This window comes from Callithrix jacchus, chromosome 16 (assembly GCF_049354715.1).
Source record: "Callithrix jacchus isolate 240 chromosome 16, calJac240_pri, whole genome shotgun sequence".
In the NCBI taxonomy this organism is placed as follows: domain Eukaryota; kingdom Metazoa; phylum Chordata; class Mammalia; order Primates; family Cebidae; genus Callithrix; species Callithrix jacchus.
The window spans coordinates 44030022-44046788 of NC_133517.1; positions in this window are offsets into that span (position 1 = coordinate 44030022).

Below are 16767 nucleotides of genomic sequence, written 5' to 3' on the forward strand. Positions count from 1 at the left end.
AATATTATGCAGCAATCAGAAATGATGAGTTTGTGTCGTTTGTAGGGACATGGATGAATCTGGAAAACATCATCCTCAGTAAACTGACACAAGAACAGAAAATGAAACACCGCATATTCTCACTCATAGGCGGGTGATAAAAAATGAGAACACATGGACACAGAAAGGGGAGTACTAAACAGTGGGGTCTATTGGGGGGAAAAGGGGAGGGCCAGTGGGAGGGGAAGGAGGGGAGGGATAGCCTGGGGAGAAATGCCAAATGTGGGTGAAGGGGAGAAGAAAAGCAAAGCACACTTCCATGTGTGTACCTACGCAACTGTCTTGCATGCTCTGCTCATGTACCCCAAAACCTATACTCCAATAAAAAATTAAAAAATAAAAATAAAAATAAAAAATGACTAATATACACCAGATACAGTGATATTATTTATCTTTGAACTGAAAATCAAATACTGTCATGTTAAATATTTTAGTATTTTTCCTTCTTAAATGTTTTTATACTGAGTAACAACTCCCCCAAAAAGAGGCAATTGTATTTCACACAAATAGATTTTTCACTTACAATTTCATATGATAATTTCATTCTTAATAAACAGCATTGTATCAAACATTGTGTTAAAAATATGTTGACAAGAAAACAAAATAAAAGACTAAGACCCAGAAACTTTCATACTCATGATAAGTTATTTAACTTTTAGTACTTCTTCTAACAAAGTTGTTTTCTTAATATGGCCATGCAAAAAATAAACACCTGTCAACAAACCTCTGTTGGTTAATGGACTTTTGCACAAAAGCAACTTATTTTTCTTTTCTAGTATTTTAATTTTTTCAGGACCCTTAACACAGCTATACGTATCTATTTTTATCAAGTTAGCACCCATTGTTATGAAAATTAAAACAAAGCCATTTAGACTTACTTCTACAAAGTTTATTTTATTTCCTCCAACACTACCTCTAAATTCCTATTATCTTTTTAACCAATTATTTTTTCCCTTACTAGTTCACTCCTGGCTTCCCAACATCTTCCAAAGTGTCTAGAAGATGACAGGTACTCAAACATTTTTCAAAGACTCTTAAACATCCAGATTTTTACATGGCTTCACAAGGTGTTTACTTAAATGAAAGCAACAGGAAAAATGCCTGCAGTAAAAATTTTAAATTTATTAATTTTGTATTTCTCTAGGCAACTGACTTCTTCCAGCAAAAATTAAATAGATTCATTATATATATATACACATATATATGTATATGTCTGTTTGTATGTATATATATATACACACACATATATACATGTATGCATACATACACACCAAAATAACGATATAAAATAGTATTGAATGAATAAAGAATGAAAAACAAAGGTAAAATAAGCATAGAAAATAAAAAAGTGAAGCCAAGAATGAAGTTACAAGACAAAAATAATTCTGTAAACTCTACCAGTACATTTGCTAGCATTGAAACAAACAAAAAAGTCTCTAAAACTTCTAATAATAAAAGTAAAAAGGGAGTCATTATCAACATTCACAAGATTCCTAGGATGAACCCAATTGCCCAGTGTAAGTCTAGTTACTCCTGGCAAACAGAAGAGAGACATTTATCTCCTTTCACTTCTTGTGAAGCTAGATGTTGTATAAATGGCTGAACAATGTCCTCATAAACTTTCTTCCAGTAAAAACAGCAATGAGTCATCTAAGACTATTCTTGGAAATGCCTGTTTCTTAGTGTAGAGGGCATGAGGTTATAGATAAATTCAGCAAAACTAATTCTTCTGTATCAAAATAAGGGAACTGAAATATGTAGTTCTTTTCTTTTCTCATTTATTACAAAGCTTCATTTCAAAGTATTTAGATGTTAGAATGGCACATAGAAGATATGCTTTTTGCCTATCCTCTCTTTTTTCTTCTGAACTTGAACATGGCCTCAGACTCCTCCTCAACAGTGGTCTAGGTAGACCATACTAAATGGTTTCAGCTTCCATCCATGATAAAACATTTGCCAGTCCCTATCTAGAAACATAAATTGACTAGATGTTATTAGCTAATCTTTCATACATATTATTGACCAATCTTTCATACATATAAATACTGTCAAGCTAATTAATTTTAAGTGGCAATGAATGTGAAGCAATATTTTCTGAAAAAAAAACAGAGAATATAACAATTCTTTGTTTGCAGATAACCAGAGCCCTACACTTTAATACTCAAATGATCATAATAAATTTATATTGAAAAATTTTAATATAAATACATAATTTACATTGAAATTTTACTCTGTACAAAGTATTGTTCTGAACACTTTCCTTGGATTTTTTTTGTTTCAATTCTTATAACAACTTTACAAGGTAGTGAATATCATCAGCTGCAGATGAAGAGAGAAAAGAAATAAAGCAAAGTTCAGATCTTCTAATAAAATACATGGAATAGCTTGACAAGGTGTTTGCTTAAATGAAAGGCCAACCTACTTTTACGTGAAGGAAGACCATGAAAAGATGATTTGGAAGAGTCATAGGTCTCTCCATAAAAGTAGTTTAGAATATATGATACCTCTCCAAATAGAAAACAAACAAATGAACAAACGAAACAGATACTTGGGTTTTACACACAGTATTAGGATGAATAAAGCCTCCAAGTTTAAAGTCATAAGAAATAAGAATCATTGTTTTAACATTAAAAAATGTTAACATAGAGATCAGCAAACATTATCTCTGCTGTATTAAGAAAGAAAAAGTCAGATAATAGCTAGAATCTTAGTAAATCACTATGGTAAAATGGGCTTTCACTTTGAGCTTCATTTCAGATAAAGTCATCACAAAATATATGTCTAGGTGATTTAATAACTCATTGTATAACACTATTTTAAAAGTTAACTAAATGTAGATGATTACCAAAAATTATTGTTGGAAATATGTAATCTGCAGACCTGCCATTTTGGAAGTACTTATACAATATGGCTAGTTGTCTACTGTGTTTCAACTCCTATTTCTAGTAATTTGTCATATACCAATAGTGTATTTTTCCTCAACTAAAAACAAGACACACCCTTAAAATATTTTAATGTGCTACAATTCCACATAAAAATGAATTAATTAATACAACCCATTAAGTCTTGTCTCTCATTGTGCCACAAAGAGAGACTTTATTTAAATTTGGGTCCAGCTAGACTAAATGCCCTATTTGCTGTTTGATGAGTCATAGTGAATGGTTTCTCATCAGGTATTCTTGACTCTTCCTGTGAGATCAGTCTTACTTCCTTCAACTTCGTAATGAACTCAGTATTTAGCTTAGACACTGCTGCTGTAGGAAAACTACTCACTATTTCTTAAAGCTAGATAAAGTTCGGTTTTCAGATGTTTATAACAGAAACTTATCTTGCTCTTATTATAGCACTTACCACACTCTTATCAAACTGCCTTTTTACATGTCTGGCAACCTCATTTTATTGAAACGAGCTTGAGGAAAGTGACTGTGCCTTATTCATCATCATAATTTCGGTTCCTAGCACACAAAAATATTTAGATAAATATTAGTTAAATGACCTAAAGAATAAGTTAATAAATGTCCCTAATTTCTATTGTATATTGACATATAACATATTTGAAAGCCCCAGTTGGATGAATATCTGGTTATTTCAAGTGGCACTGTTGATAAATTTTTCCTGTACAGATAATCAAAGGCAAAGAAAAGGTCAATATTTATCATTACTTACAGATTTATCCACAAGGTTATAAAAATAGCCACTGCTGGAATAACATTGTCCAGGGTCCAATTTGTGACTAATTTGCCAATAATAAAATGGCAGGTAAATACGCTGGATCATATATCTAAGAAGATAGTAAGTCTGTGTTTGGAGCAGAGTATCAAAGTTATCACATTTAAGAATTGGGAATTACTCTATCCCGGCTAGATATCAGATGTAAGATGTCCAATTATTTGATAAAAATAAATATATGGTAAAGATCGAGATTCACCATTAAGTATAATAATCTCAAATAGTTGAGAAAAAGGAAAACTTACCCTGGAGCTTAGTACAGAAATTTTGCAAGCCATTTGGAGTAATGATTTTTGAAAAATAAAACTACCAGTGAAATGAAATGCTTTATTCAGCGAAGATCATTTGTAGGCAAAATCCTTAGGGGAAAAAACAAATCAGTGTGGAGTTGTACAAAGGACAGATCAGGCAGTTGCCACCTGACTCACGAAATAGCCTTCAGACTTGGTAACCCTGAGAGTGGGAAAACCAGACATGAAAAACTCTTGGTGTGCTACAATATGAAGCCCAAACTTGAAGGATTCTTGTTAAAAGAAAAATATTGAGCATGATTCTATTCATGTCATTAGAGATAACTTTCAATTGTCTAGAAATATAGAAAATAAAAAAGAAATTCAAGTGAAATAACATTTTAAAAAGTCAACAGACTAATCTAGATTCTAGGCTATTATACCATGAATCCAGTTCCTTTTAAAAGATAATGGGATAAGAAAGCGGAAAAAGGGCTGCCAAATATTAAATGGGATTTGAAATCAAATGATTACATGCAATGTTGCCATTGTTTTCTATCATAATTTTACAAAATTCCGGTGAATAGACATTTTTTTTTCCTGACAGTGTAGTCATTTGACTATGGATTGGGATTAAATAACTCCCCCCAAATGTAATGTTAATTTCATTAAAATTTATACTTATGTAAGAAGATAACTATAGGTTCCAGAGATGAATATTAAAGTACATAGGATCAAAATGGCATGAAGTTTGGAGTTAATTTACAATGTTGTAGCAAATATAAAAGAAGGCAGGTAAATAGAGCAAGTCTAGTTAAAATATGATAGGTTTCTAATGCTAATGATAACTATATGGGAATTCACAATGCTAATCTCTTTTTGTGTAAGAAAATATTGTTGAAAAATCCAAGTTTAAATATATATTTTTCTGTAAAGTCCATTTTGCATGCAGCAGCTTTCAAAACTCATAGCCATTCTTTATGCATACTCTGGTCACCACAGTTTTGTGTAAAGTCATGTATTTCAAAGGTTACATCATTACCAGTCCCTAAGCCAGTGTCATTTACCTAATGTGTACAAAGAACTGTAGAGAATAATAAATTAATTAGAAACTCAGTCTCTGGTTCCCAATTGATTTTAAGACTGGTGAATGTTAAAATCAAATAAACAAGTAACTAATATAGAAACAAGGCAAATTATATTGTGTTGACCAGTTTTCTGGACATTATATATTAAGGTTTTGTTTTATTTTAAAATGTTTTGTTGCCATATGGCCTTGACAGTTTATAAGTATGTAACATATTGCAACATTCTTTATGTTGGAAGGCTTAAGTAAGGGAAAAGGAACAGAGGAGAATCTAAGTAATCTCATCTTTGCCTTTATCTCACATTACAGCAATTGCTGAGAAAGATAAAGGCTTAATTTATGCATATCATACATAATTGGTATCCTCCTTTTCTTAAGTAATGTAGTTAATGCTATCATTATGGTCATTGTAACATTCAATTCACAAGGTTCAGAGAAGGGACAAAATCTAGCCTGTCCTTGGGGTGATTTTTTTTTTAAACCAAAGGATACTATTATGAGTCAAATAAAAGACATACTTGTTGAACTGCATGAAAGATTTCTCTTGGAGAGCCAATAAATATATTCCCCTACACCGAGTGAACAAACGTTTTTTATATCAGAAGAATTATCATATTTCTATCAAATATACACATGTGGCATAATCTTTTGTTAGACTCTATGCAATATATCTATGTAATATATTTACATTTATACAAACAAAAATAACAATATAACAATTATAATAATGCAATTATTAAAAATAAGATCAGTTTTTAAGGTTTGAAATATTACTGTAATCCTATTTCCTGGCTAGTGAGAGATTCTACTGCATGTAACAATATTAGCAGTTACATGGTTCACTTACATTTTCATTATGAATTTAAAAAGAATAATGCAAATTGTCATATTACTCGCTGCCTGAACATAACATAGGTGATTAAGTAACACTTCAGTCTACCATGTGTTAAAAGAAATTCGTTGTCTACTCATTTTCCAGAGAATTGTCTGTGTAACAGTTTATATGTATAAGCATTTCAAACATAGGAAAATTATCAGAAAGTAATATAATAATTAAGAAATATTGAGAGATACAAATATAGATGCAAAGAAGCTATAGACATATTCACACAAAAATCAACGGAATGTTTCTAATTTGTATCCAATTAAAAAATCTGGGTATATTAGACATTCATTAAAAATGATTACTTGTACTTTTCCACATGTAAACAAGGCTATTGAAGACAGATAATTATATTAGTATTATATTGTGTAGGTTTTTCCTATGTAAACATCCATGTTGTCCAACTAGTGAACCAAAACAACAAGCAATCTTTATATCTCCATGAGTATCATTCAGCTCCAATAAATTATTAAGATTTGGTAAAGCAAAGTAGGAACACCTGCCACTCCATCAACAGAACAGATGGTCAATAGTAAATTTCTGAATAGTCATTTCCTAAACTGACAAGAAGAGTCAGTTTGACACTTGGCACATAAAACAGTATGTCTCTTGTGTAAAAAGATCTATGCAAGTCTGAGGGTGAAAACCCATTTTCATTTTTTTGCTGAGAAAGGAAAAATAATCGTTTTTAAATATGAATGTGCATTTTAAATGTCTGCAGGTGTTTAACATTTCATTTAATATAAATTCTGACAAATGACACATTATAACTTAAACTGTCTGGATAGTTCATTGGTGTTTATTATTCTTTATACAATTTATCATTCTTTAATATTCATGAAATAAAACATACACTGCTTCTAGTGACAACAGATCCTTGTTCTTTCCAAATAAAGCATTTCAGATATTTTCACAGGGCTACAGTTACATAGAATTCTAGATGATATTTTTCACATGCTGCATGAAAAATAAAATAATTCAACCTGAAATGAAATGTAATTTTGCTTTGAAAAAAATAAGAGTCACTGTAGTGAGGTAAAGAGTCAAATAAATATATATAAAATAGGTTTTTTTGCTTACTAATAAAAGGTATATTACTAGTTTTACTTTCCAGTTATTGTTAGTTGATCAAAAATTATATAATTATGTTTACTATATTTAATAACATAAAAATTGTCTTGAATGTAATAAAATTATGTTCTAAATATGCTGAAGTAAGAAATTTGCTTTTTTTTTAAATTTTTTATTGGATTTTAGGTTTTGGGGTGCATGAGCAGAGCATGCAAGACAGTTGCGTAGGAACACACATGGCAGTGTGCTTTTCTTTCCTTCTCCCCTTCACCCACATTTGGCATTTCTCCCCAGGCTATCCCTCCCCACTTTCCCCTCCCACTGGCCCTCCACTTTCCCCCCCAATAGACCCCAGTGTTTAGTACTCCCCTTTCTGTGTCCATGTGTTCTCATTTTTCATCACCCACCTATGCGTGAGAATATGCGGTGTTTCATTTTCGGTTCTTGTGTCAGTTTGCTGAGGATGACGTTCTCCAGATTCATCCATGTCCCTACAAACGACACAAACTCATCATTTCTGATGGCTGCATAATATTCCATGGTGTATATGTGCCACATTTTTCCAATCCAGTCTATTATCAATGGGCATTTGGGTTGATTCCAGGTCTTTGCTATTGTAAACAGTGCTGCAATGAACATTCGTGTACATGTGTCCTTGTAGTAGAACGATTTATAGTCTTTTGGATATATACCCAGTAATGGGATTGCTGGGTCAAATGGAATTTCTATTTCTAAGGCCTTGAGGAATCGCCACACTGTCTTCCACAATGGTTGAACTAATTTACACTCGCACCAACAGTGTAAAAGTGTTCCTTTTTCTCCACATCCTCTCCAGCATCTGTTGTCTCCAGATTTTTTAATGATCGCCATTCTAACTGGCGTGAGATGGTATCTCAATGTGGTTTTGATTTGCATCAAAAGCAAATTTCTTACTTCAGCATACTTAGAACAAAATTATATTTCTAAAACAAGATATTAAAAATATTTCCAGTAATTTTGTTGTGGCTATATTGACTAACATATTTTGCCCAAAAATTGTGCTTAGCTAATGGAACAGTAATAACATAGAGTCATTTTATTGATTCAGAATAGCTGGATTATAACCAATTCAATAAGTATACCTCAATCTGTTCATACAATTCAAGGAATACTTTCTGAAGGATACAAATATGAAAATGCTTCAGTATTGTTAAGTTTGAGAAAATCTTTCTGGTACTTGTCTTCTTTGTGAATATGATTAAGTTGCTTCAAAGTTTATGAGCCTTAGTTTTCTTACCAGTAAAATAGACATTGCAATATTTTCATGTAAATCTTATAGATATTAAATAGGAAAATGTCTAAAATTTCAAGAACAGTGCCTTGAGTATACATTAATTTCTCCCTGTGATTGCTTGACCCCAAACTTTTGATCTTCCTCGGGCCAACCTGTACATCTCTACACCCTTACACCCTCACAAACTCAAATATACATGTATATACATACGTGCTCATATACACTAACATACATACTGATACACACACTGGTAAAACACACACACTCACAAAACACACTCATTTGACTTTTCTCTACATGTACATTTTTTCATATATAGGGCCACAGTGTCATCATTTCTGAACTGCTCTGTAAGGGCAGAAACATCTTAAAACATCTTAGTTTTGCTGAAACACATGTGCCTTCAGTGTTGAAATGACCCTGTATCTTTTGTTTGATACCAAATGACTCATGTCTCCTTAAGCTTAGGTTCACTTAAGACCTCTGCATAAATAAGGCTTCTATGAAAATTATATTATTTTGTCATAGAAATAATAATTATGTCATGGATAACTTTATATGATGGATTATATTGGCTAACTTACTAACATTGAGTCACTTTTCTATCCCTGAAACACAATTTAATTGCTATAAGTGTACTATATTATTCAATATGTTGATAAAATATTTCTGATTCTGTTTTTATTTGTTAAATTATTACTATGTTTATCAACTCCTTATTCCTTCTATGTTTCCCGTTAAAAAACTTCATTTTCCCTTATTGGAACTTCACAAATTGTTAATATTTTATGCTTTTTTCCTATGAAAATGATTGAACTTATAACATTTTCTCTAAATATTGCTTTAGCAATATCTAGTAGGTTATCGTAAGTAGTGTTTCCATTATTATTTTCATTTTGTTTTATTTGTTTTTTTTTAAGTGATACATATTTTGGAAATACATGTGACACTCTGGCAATTCATGTAATGTGTAAAGATCAAATATGGGTATTTGGAATATCCATTACATTAAATATTTTTTCTTTACACTAGGAACACTTAAAGTATTCTCTTCTAGCTATTTTGAAATGTATAATAACTTTTGTTAACTATAGTCACTCTATGATCTGTTCCAATCTATGGGCATTCAATAGCTTTCTATCTTTAAGGTCCTGGTCAATTTCTTTCATCAGTATATTTTTAGTTTTTCTTGTGTATATATTTCTTTGCTTTGGTTAAATTAATTTCTAGGCATTTTTCATCCTTTGTAGCTTTTGTAAATGAGATTACTTTCTTAGTTTCTTTTTCAGATAGTTCCCACATGGCCTGCACAAATTCTACTGATGTTTGGGTGTTGATGTTGTATCCATAAACTTTACTGAATTCATTCATCAGCTCTAAGTGCTTTTGTGTGTCTGTGTGTGGAGACTTTATGTTTTTGCAAATATAAGATCATGTCATCCGTGAAGAAGGCTAATTTGACTTCTATTCCAGTATGGATAACCTTTATTTTTGTATCTTGTCTAGTTGTTCTTGCTAAGACTTCCAGGTTTATGTTGAATAAACTGGTGAAAGTGAGCATCCATTTTTTTGTTCCAGATTTTAGAGAAAAAGATTTCAATTTTTCCCCATTTAGTATGATGCTCATTGTAGGTTTGTCTTATTTGGCCTTAATTATTTTGAGATAGGTTTCTTCTATAACCAGTTTGGTGAGAATTTTCATCATAATTGGATGTTGAATTTTGTCAAATTCTTTTAAAATATCTATTGACATATTCATAAGATTTTTCTATTTCTTTTCTTGTGATCTATCACATTTATTGATTTGTGTATGTTGAATCATCCTTGTATCCCTGAGATTAATCACACTTATTCATGGTGAATGATAGTTTTAATGTGCTGTTGGATTTGGTTTGCTAGTATTTTATTGGCAATTGTTGCATCTATGCTTATATTAGCCTGTGATTTTCTTTTGTGGGGTGTGTGTGTGTGTGTGTGTGTGTGTGTATGTGTGCGTGTGTGCTGTGTCCTCATCTGGTTTTGGTATCAGGATAATGCTGGCCTTGTAAAATGAGTTTGAATATATTTCCTCCTCTTCAATCTTTATTTTTGGAGAATTTTAGTAGAATTGATGTTAGTTCTTTTTTACATATATAGTAGAATTAAGCAGTAAAGCCATCAGATTTTGGGCTTTTCTTTGATAGGAGACTTTTTATTATGGCTTTGATTCCATTACTCATTATTGGTTTGTCAAAATGTTATATTTCTTAATAGCTTAATGTTGGTAGGTGGTATGTGTTAAGGAATTTATCCATTTTTTCTGTTTTCTAGTTTGTTGGCCTATGGTTGTTCATAAATCTCTCGTGATTCTTTGCATTTCTATAGTTTTGACTGCGATGTCTCCTTTTTGTTTCTAATTTTATTTATTTGGGTTTTCTTTCTTTTTTTTCTTAGTCTAGATAAAGGTTTTCCAATTTTGTTTGTTATAGCAAAGAAACAAGTTATAATTTTGTTGATGTGTTATATTTTTTGTCTCAAATTTATTTATTTATACTCCAATATTTATTTTTTCTTCTACTAGTTTTGGATATGGTTTGTTTTTATTTTTTTTTAGTTCAAGAATTCTCTTTTTCCTGTATGTTAGTGGATAAGTTTCTTGAGATGCATCATTATGTTGTTTATTTGAAGTCTTTCTACTTTTTTGATTTAGGTGTTTATTGTTAGAACTCTCTTAGTACAGCTTTTGCCATATCCCAAATATTTTGGTATGTTGTATTTTCATTTTCATTTGTTTTGGTAAATTTTTAAATTTCCTTCTTAGTTTCTTCATTGGCTCATTGGTCATTCAATTACATGTTGTTTAATTTCCATGTATTTTTATTGTTTCCAGTATTGCTCTTATTATTTTCTGGTTTTATTCTATTATTATCAGAAACGACTTTTCTGAATTTGTTGAGCTTTGTTTTGTGACCTAAGATATGCTCTATTTCTGAGAATGTTCCAAGTGTAGATCGAAAGGATGTATAGTCTATAGCAGTTGGGTGAAATGTTCTGTAAAATCGGTTAGGTCCATTTGGGCTACAGCATAGTTTCACTTTGATGTTTCTTTTTAGATTTTCTATCTGGATGATCTGTTCATTACTGAAAGTGAGATGCTAAAGTGCCCTACCATTACTGTATTACAGTCAACCTCCCTCTTTAGATCTATGAATGTTTTCTGTATACAGCCAGGTGATCTGGTGTTGGGTGCATAGATTATATAAAATTGTCGAATCCTCTTGTTGAATTGACACCTTTATCACTATATAGTCACTACTTTGTCTCTTTTTACAGTCTTTAACTTGTCTATTTTATCACATATAAATATAGATATACCTTCTATTTTGATTTGTATTTTGTTTTGTAATTTTTTAAGAGAAATAAGGCAATTTCCATTTGCATATGGTCCAGAGTTCTGTCAGGCAAACAGAACCATAATAAGAATTATAGATCCATGATAAGAATTATGAAAATGAGAGATATATTTTAGAGTTTATTTAAAAATTAGAAATAAAAATATGAAAAATAAATGAGAGAATCAGGCTAAAAAGTAACCAATCAGTTCTCCTAAGTTGGTAGTACAGACAGAAAAGTTGGCACCTAGGGAAAAATATGAAAAACTAGCAATGGCCAGTTGCCCAAATGGGCAAAATAGACACTTGTGACAAAATTAATATGAGCTGGCAATTCTAAGAGAGCTGTGTATTTGGTGTATCTCCTGCATAGGTAAGTGCACAACATCAATTGGAAGGGTAGGGTTATTAATCAGAAGGATCAGCAGTTCAGAAGTCTAGACTTCTAACAGAGTAAAGTCCCTGACCTTGTCAGGTTATCACAACCTTCTTATAACACTGGCTTCTTTTTCACTTCCCTCTTCCAAATTTATGAAAGTTGCATTCCTGGCTAGATCTTACCCAGAAACATGCAGAAAAAGCATTAGAGCTCTGGAAACAGCTCTTAGCCATGGCTGTGTTGCCATAATAAAATCTTGTTGCAGAAGGAGGGAAATAAAGCCAATTTCCTTATATTATCATTAATTGCCAGGTATAAAATGTTAAGATCAGAATTATACCTGCACATTTCATAATTTACAAAATATTGAGGCATTCAATTATTTTAACATATTGCAAATTTTATAAGTATTCAAAATTCAAGGTATAGTTAGAAAAAAGTTATATTCTCAATGTTTCATGTTTCAAAGTTCTATTATTAAATCGTTATTACTTTTGGCTTTCTCATCTTTCTTAATTAGGAAGGTAAATAATAATTGCCTTCTAATATTAATATGTTTTCTTTTCTTTTCTTTTGAGATAGCATCTTACTCTGTTATCCAGGCTAGAATCCAGTGGTACAATCATGGCTCACTGCAGCCTAAACTCCCTGGGCTCAAACTACCCTCTTGCCTCAGACTTCTGAATAGCTGGGACTACAGGTGCACACCACCACAACTGACTAATTAACAATTTTTTTCAGAGACAAGGTCTCATTATGTTGCCTGGACTGTTCTCAAACTCTTGGGTTCAAGCAATTTTCCTACCTCGGTCTCCCAAAGTGCTGAGATTATAGGTGGAAGCCACCAAAACCAAACTAATATTAAAACATCACTAATTCTCCTGTGTCTCCCACAGTTTCTGATATACAAAATTTGCTGCTTTGATATTTGGGGCATATATTTTATATCCATTTGGTCTTCAGTGTGACTTTAAAGTTAGTGTGTCATTTTAATACCTGGGAATCAAAAACATCTGAAATTGAATATTCACTTCTTTACCACACTTAATATTGTTTGGCTCAAATTATTTCTTGTCTGACATTAACAAAAAGGCAAGTAAAACATTAGCAAGAATCAAAACTTAGCATATAACTAAAGCAGTGATTGTACTAAGTCAAAAATAAAAAGATGGCCTAATTCTTAATATAAAACATTAAGTTGAGATTTGCTTTTTGACCCAATCTAAAAGTATTTTTTAAATGTAGTTGGGTTAGAGTCATTATTTTACTGAAATGACTGAAATTTTCCATTCAGTCTGAGGGCTGAGAAAATGAGGATATGGATTTTAATCACGCCTATTAAATATAATAATATGTTATAATTTACTACATCAGTAATTGTTCACATGTTCAAAGTTTATGTATCAGTGTTCCCCACTATAACATTATGATAATAATATTACTTCCCTCAAAATGCTATTATGAGAAGAAAACAAAAAATATGTACAAAAATTAACAGACCGCATACATTTTTTAGAGATGTAATTGATGACAAACAGTAAAAATATGATTAGAATCTATATTCTCACATGTTCTACAGTATTTAAATGATCTTTATGACACAGTATGGTCGAAAGCACAAAATCCCATGACTCAAAAATATTTTGACAATATTCTAGTTTTTCAGGATGTAGAAATAATATTGCATATATTTGCCAAATTTTGAATTATTTACAAGTAGATTATTTTGGCCTTATCCTTCCATTTCCCTTCATGTAGCTATATTTTATTCAATTTTATATTTCATAATATTAACATAGGATGCTATCGGTATTTTTTTTGTACTCAGTAGCCAAAAATGTCATTGCATTCAACCTAAGCACATTAGTGCATGCAATTTTAGTATTTGAATGCAATAATAACTTTGAAGTTAAATAAATAAACAATACCTAATAGGTGAAGAAGGATGTGGGGAAGGGAATACTTCTTTTTATAGCATGATTCTTATACTATTTTAATTGAAGAACCATTTCTGGAAATAAGGGAAGATAGTTAATTTCTCATTCCTCAGCACTTCTATGAAACCCTCTAATGATGGCAAGACAGTTAATTCTGAAATCAAAGAGGAAATCAAAGAAAAGATCAAAGAAGCAACATTTGATGAAGTTGAAAGATTTTTTTAAAAACTCTCCACCCTGCGCATTCCTAGAACCATAATAAAACTACAAATAGCTGTGTATTTTACACAAATTACAAAAGATGCTTAAACCCTGCCCCATCTTTGACCACTTGTCATCAGGAAAAAAGCATGATATCACCTATAAGCAGCCCTGTGTCTGTGTTTGTTAGTCAAAGATCTGTCACTGTTTTTAAGGGTGGTTTGGCTCTAGATTACAAACATGAACCAGATATTACTTATAAAAATGGGATTTTTTCTCCTTTTAAAAATAAATATAAGATATACCCAGTTTCAGTATAGAAGTTGTCACTTCTGTCTTTACCAAAAGCAAACAAACACACAAAAAATGGACAAACCAAAAATTAATTATTTCATACACTCATCAAATAATGAACACCCAGAGAGGTACATGAAGAGAGAGCTGCATACCTGGAGGAAAAGCCAGAGGAGCTATAGGCTGATTGGAAGACTGAGATGGAAGTTTTGAAGAATTGTTAGAGGCTGTGAGTGGAATAGTGTGAGACTGAATAACTCTTTCAGACTGTAGTTTTAGGCAGGCATTCTCACTTGCATGGGCTTTTCCTCTAGTAACCTCACCAGGTTTCCACACCAAGGATCTGATAAAATCCCCCCTGACGATCCTAGCCAGGAGTGGAGAAGCATAACCTTTGTGAAATAAGCTCAGAGCCTTCTCCTTAAAAAAGAGCCACTATCCAGAGGAAAGGACTTTGTCAGAGTACAATTCTAAAATTTTATCCCAATTGGAAAAAAAGAATATCTCATCACTCTAGTCTTTTCCAGCCTTCTTCTGACACTTAATAGGAAAAACAAAATGGCACAAAACTAAAATCAGCGTCAACAGTAGATAGGACCTCAAGGAAAAAATATATGCAATGCTGCAACCAGGGAAGGAAACAGTGGACATAGGTGGTAGAAAGTTACGATGGAGAAATATCTGTGAAGTCCACAGTCTTTTACTAAACAGATCTACTAAAAGACTGAGATTTACTTGGAGGTTTATGCAATGTTTCCCACTCCCCCATTTTATCACACCAACAGGTGTCTGGTATAAAAGCAGTAAGCTATAACTGAAAGAGCTGCAACTTAGATTCAAGAAGGCACATCAACATCAAAGACACTGGAGAAATTTAAAGGCTCTAGTACCTATAGCTATATAAAAACAAACCACAATTTGTACTCAGACTAAAGTAAGTCTTCACAGTAAAGGCCTATTTGCCTGAGTTCCTGTTACTTAATAAAACATATCAGCATTGAAAAAATTACAAGCCATGACAAGAGACAAAGAAATCATCAGAACCAGCCTGAGATTTGACACACATGTTGGAATTTTCACAGAAGGATTTTAAATTAACTATGATTGATTAATATGTTAAAGGGAAGATTTCAACAACAGGCAAGAACTGATGGGTAAAGTAAGGAAAGAAGGAATCCCTAAGAAACTGTCAGAAGGAGATGCTAAAAATCAAAACTGTGGTAACATATAAAGAATTCTTCCAACAGGCTTATCAGTAGACTGAACACTGGTGAGGTAAAAAACAATGAACTTGAACATAGGTTAATAGAAATTTCTCAAACTCTATTGTAAAGATTTTTTTAAACAAAAAGAGAATAAAACCTCCAAGAACTATGAGACAATATCAAAAGGTATAGCAAACACCTAATTTGAATGCCACAAGTAAAAGAAAAAAAAAAAACCTCTGAGAAGAAATATTGGAAGTAATGATGTCTGAAAACTGTCCACAAATATTGGCAGGCACCAACCCAGAGATCCAGGAAGTTCAGAGAACACTGAGAAGCATAAATTCCCAAAACAAAATCAAAACACTTAGACATATCATATTTAAACTTTAGAAAATAAAGAACAACATCAAAAGAATCTTGATGAAATCTGGATAAGAAGAGGAGAGAAGTTATCTATCCAAAAGCAAGGATAAAAATTACAGATGTACTACAGTAAATTCAGGAGAAAAAAATTCGAAGCTCTACAAGGAAAAAAAAAAAACAGAGTAGAATGGAATCTTCAAAGTGTTGAAAGAAAAAAAGGAGAATTGATCAACCTAGAGTTCTATATTCAGTAAAGTCATTCATCGTAAAAGCAGAAATAAGGCTTCTCTGACAACTAAAAACTGAGGTATTATATTTCCCTCAGATTTCCTGTTCTGCAAGAATTGGGAAAAGAATTGTTTTTCAGACAGAGGAACAATTAAATAGGTCAGAAACTTGACAATACATAAAGTAGAGTATTAAAGATGTAATAAATTAAGTAAAATAAAGTATTTTATTCTTATTCTTAATTGATCTGAAAGAAAACAGTTTGTGTAAATACATAAATAATTGCAATGTACTGGATCAGAATAGGATAAAATAAAATAAGTAAATGATAATATCACAGGGCAAAAGAGAGAATAATTTGGAATCCTTGGTCATAAACTTATGATAGTACATGCAAAGTCATATAGCATTATTTGGAAGTATATGTACTTATTTTCAAACTATATTTTAAAAAGTACAGTAACCACTAAGTTT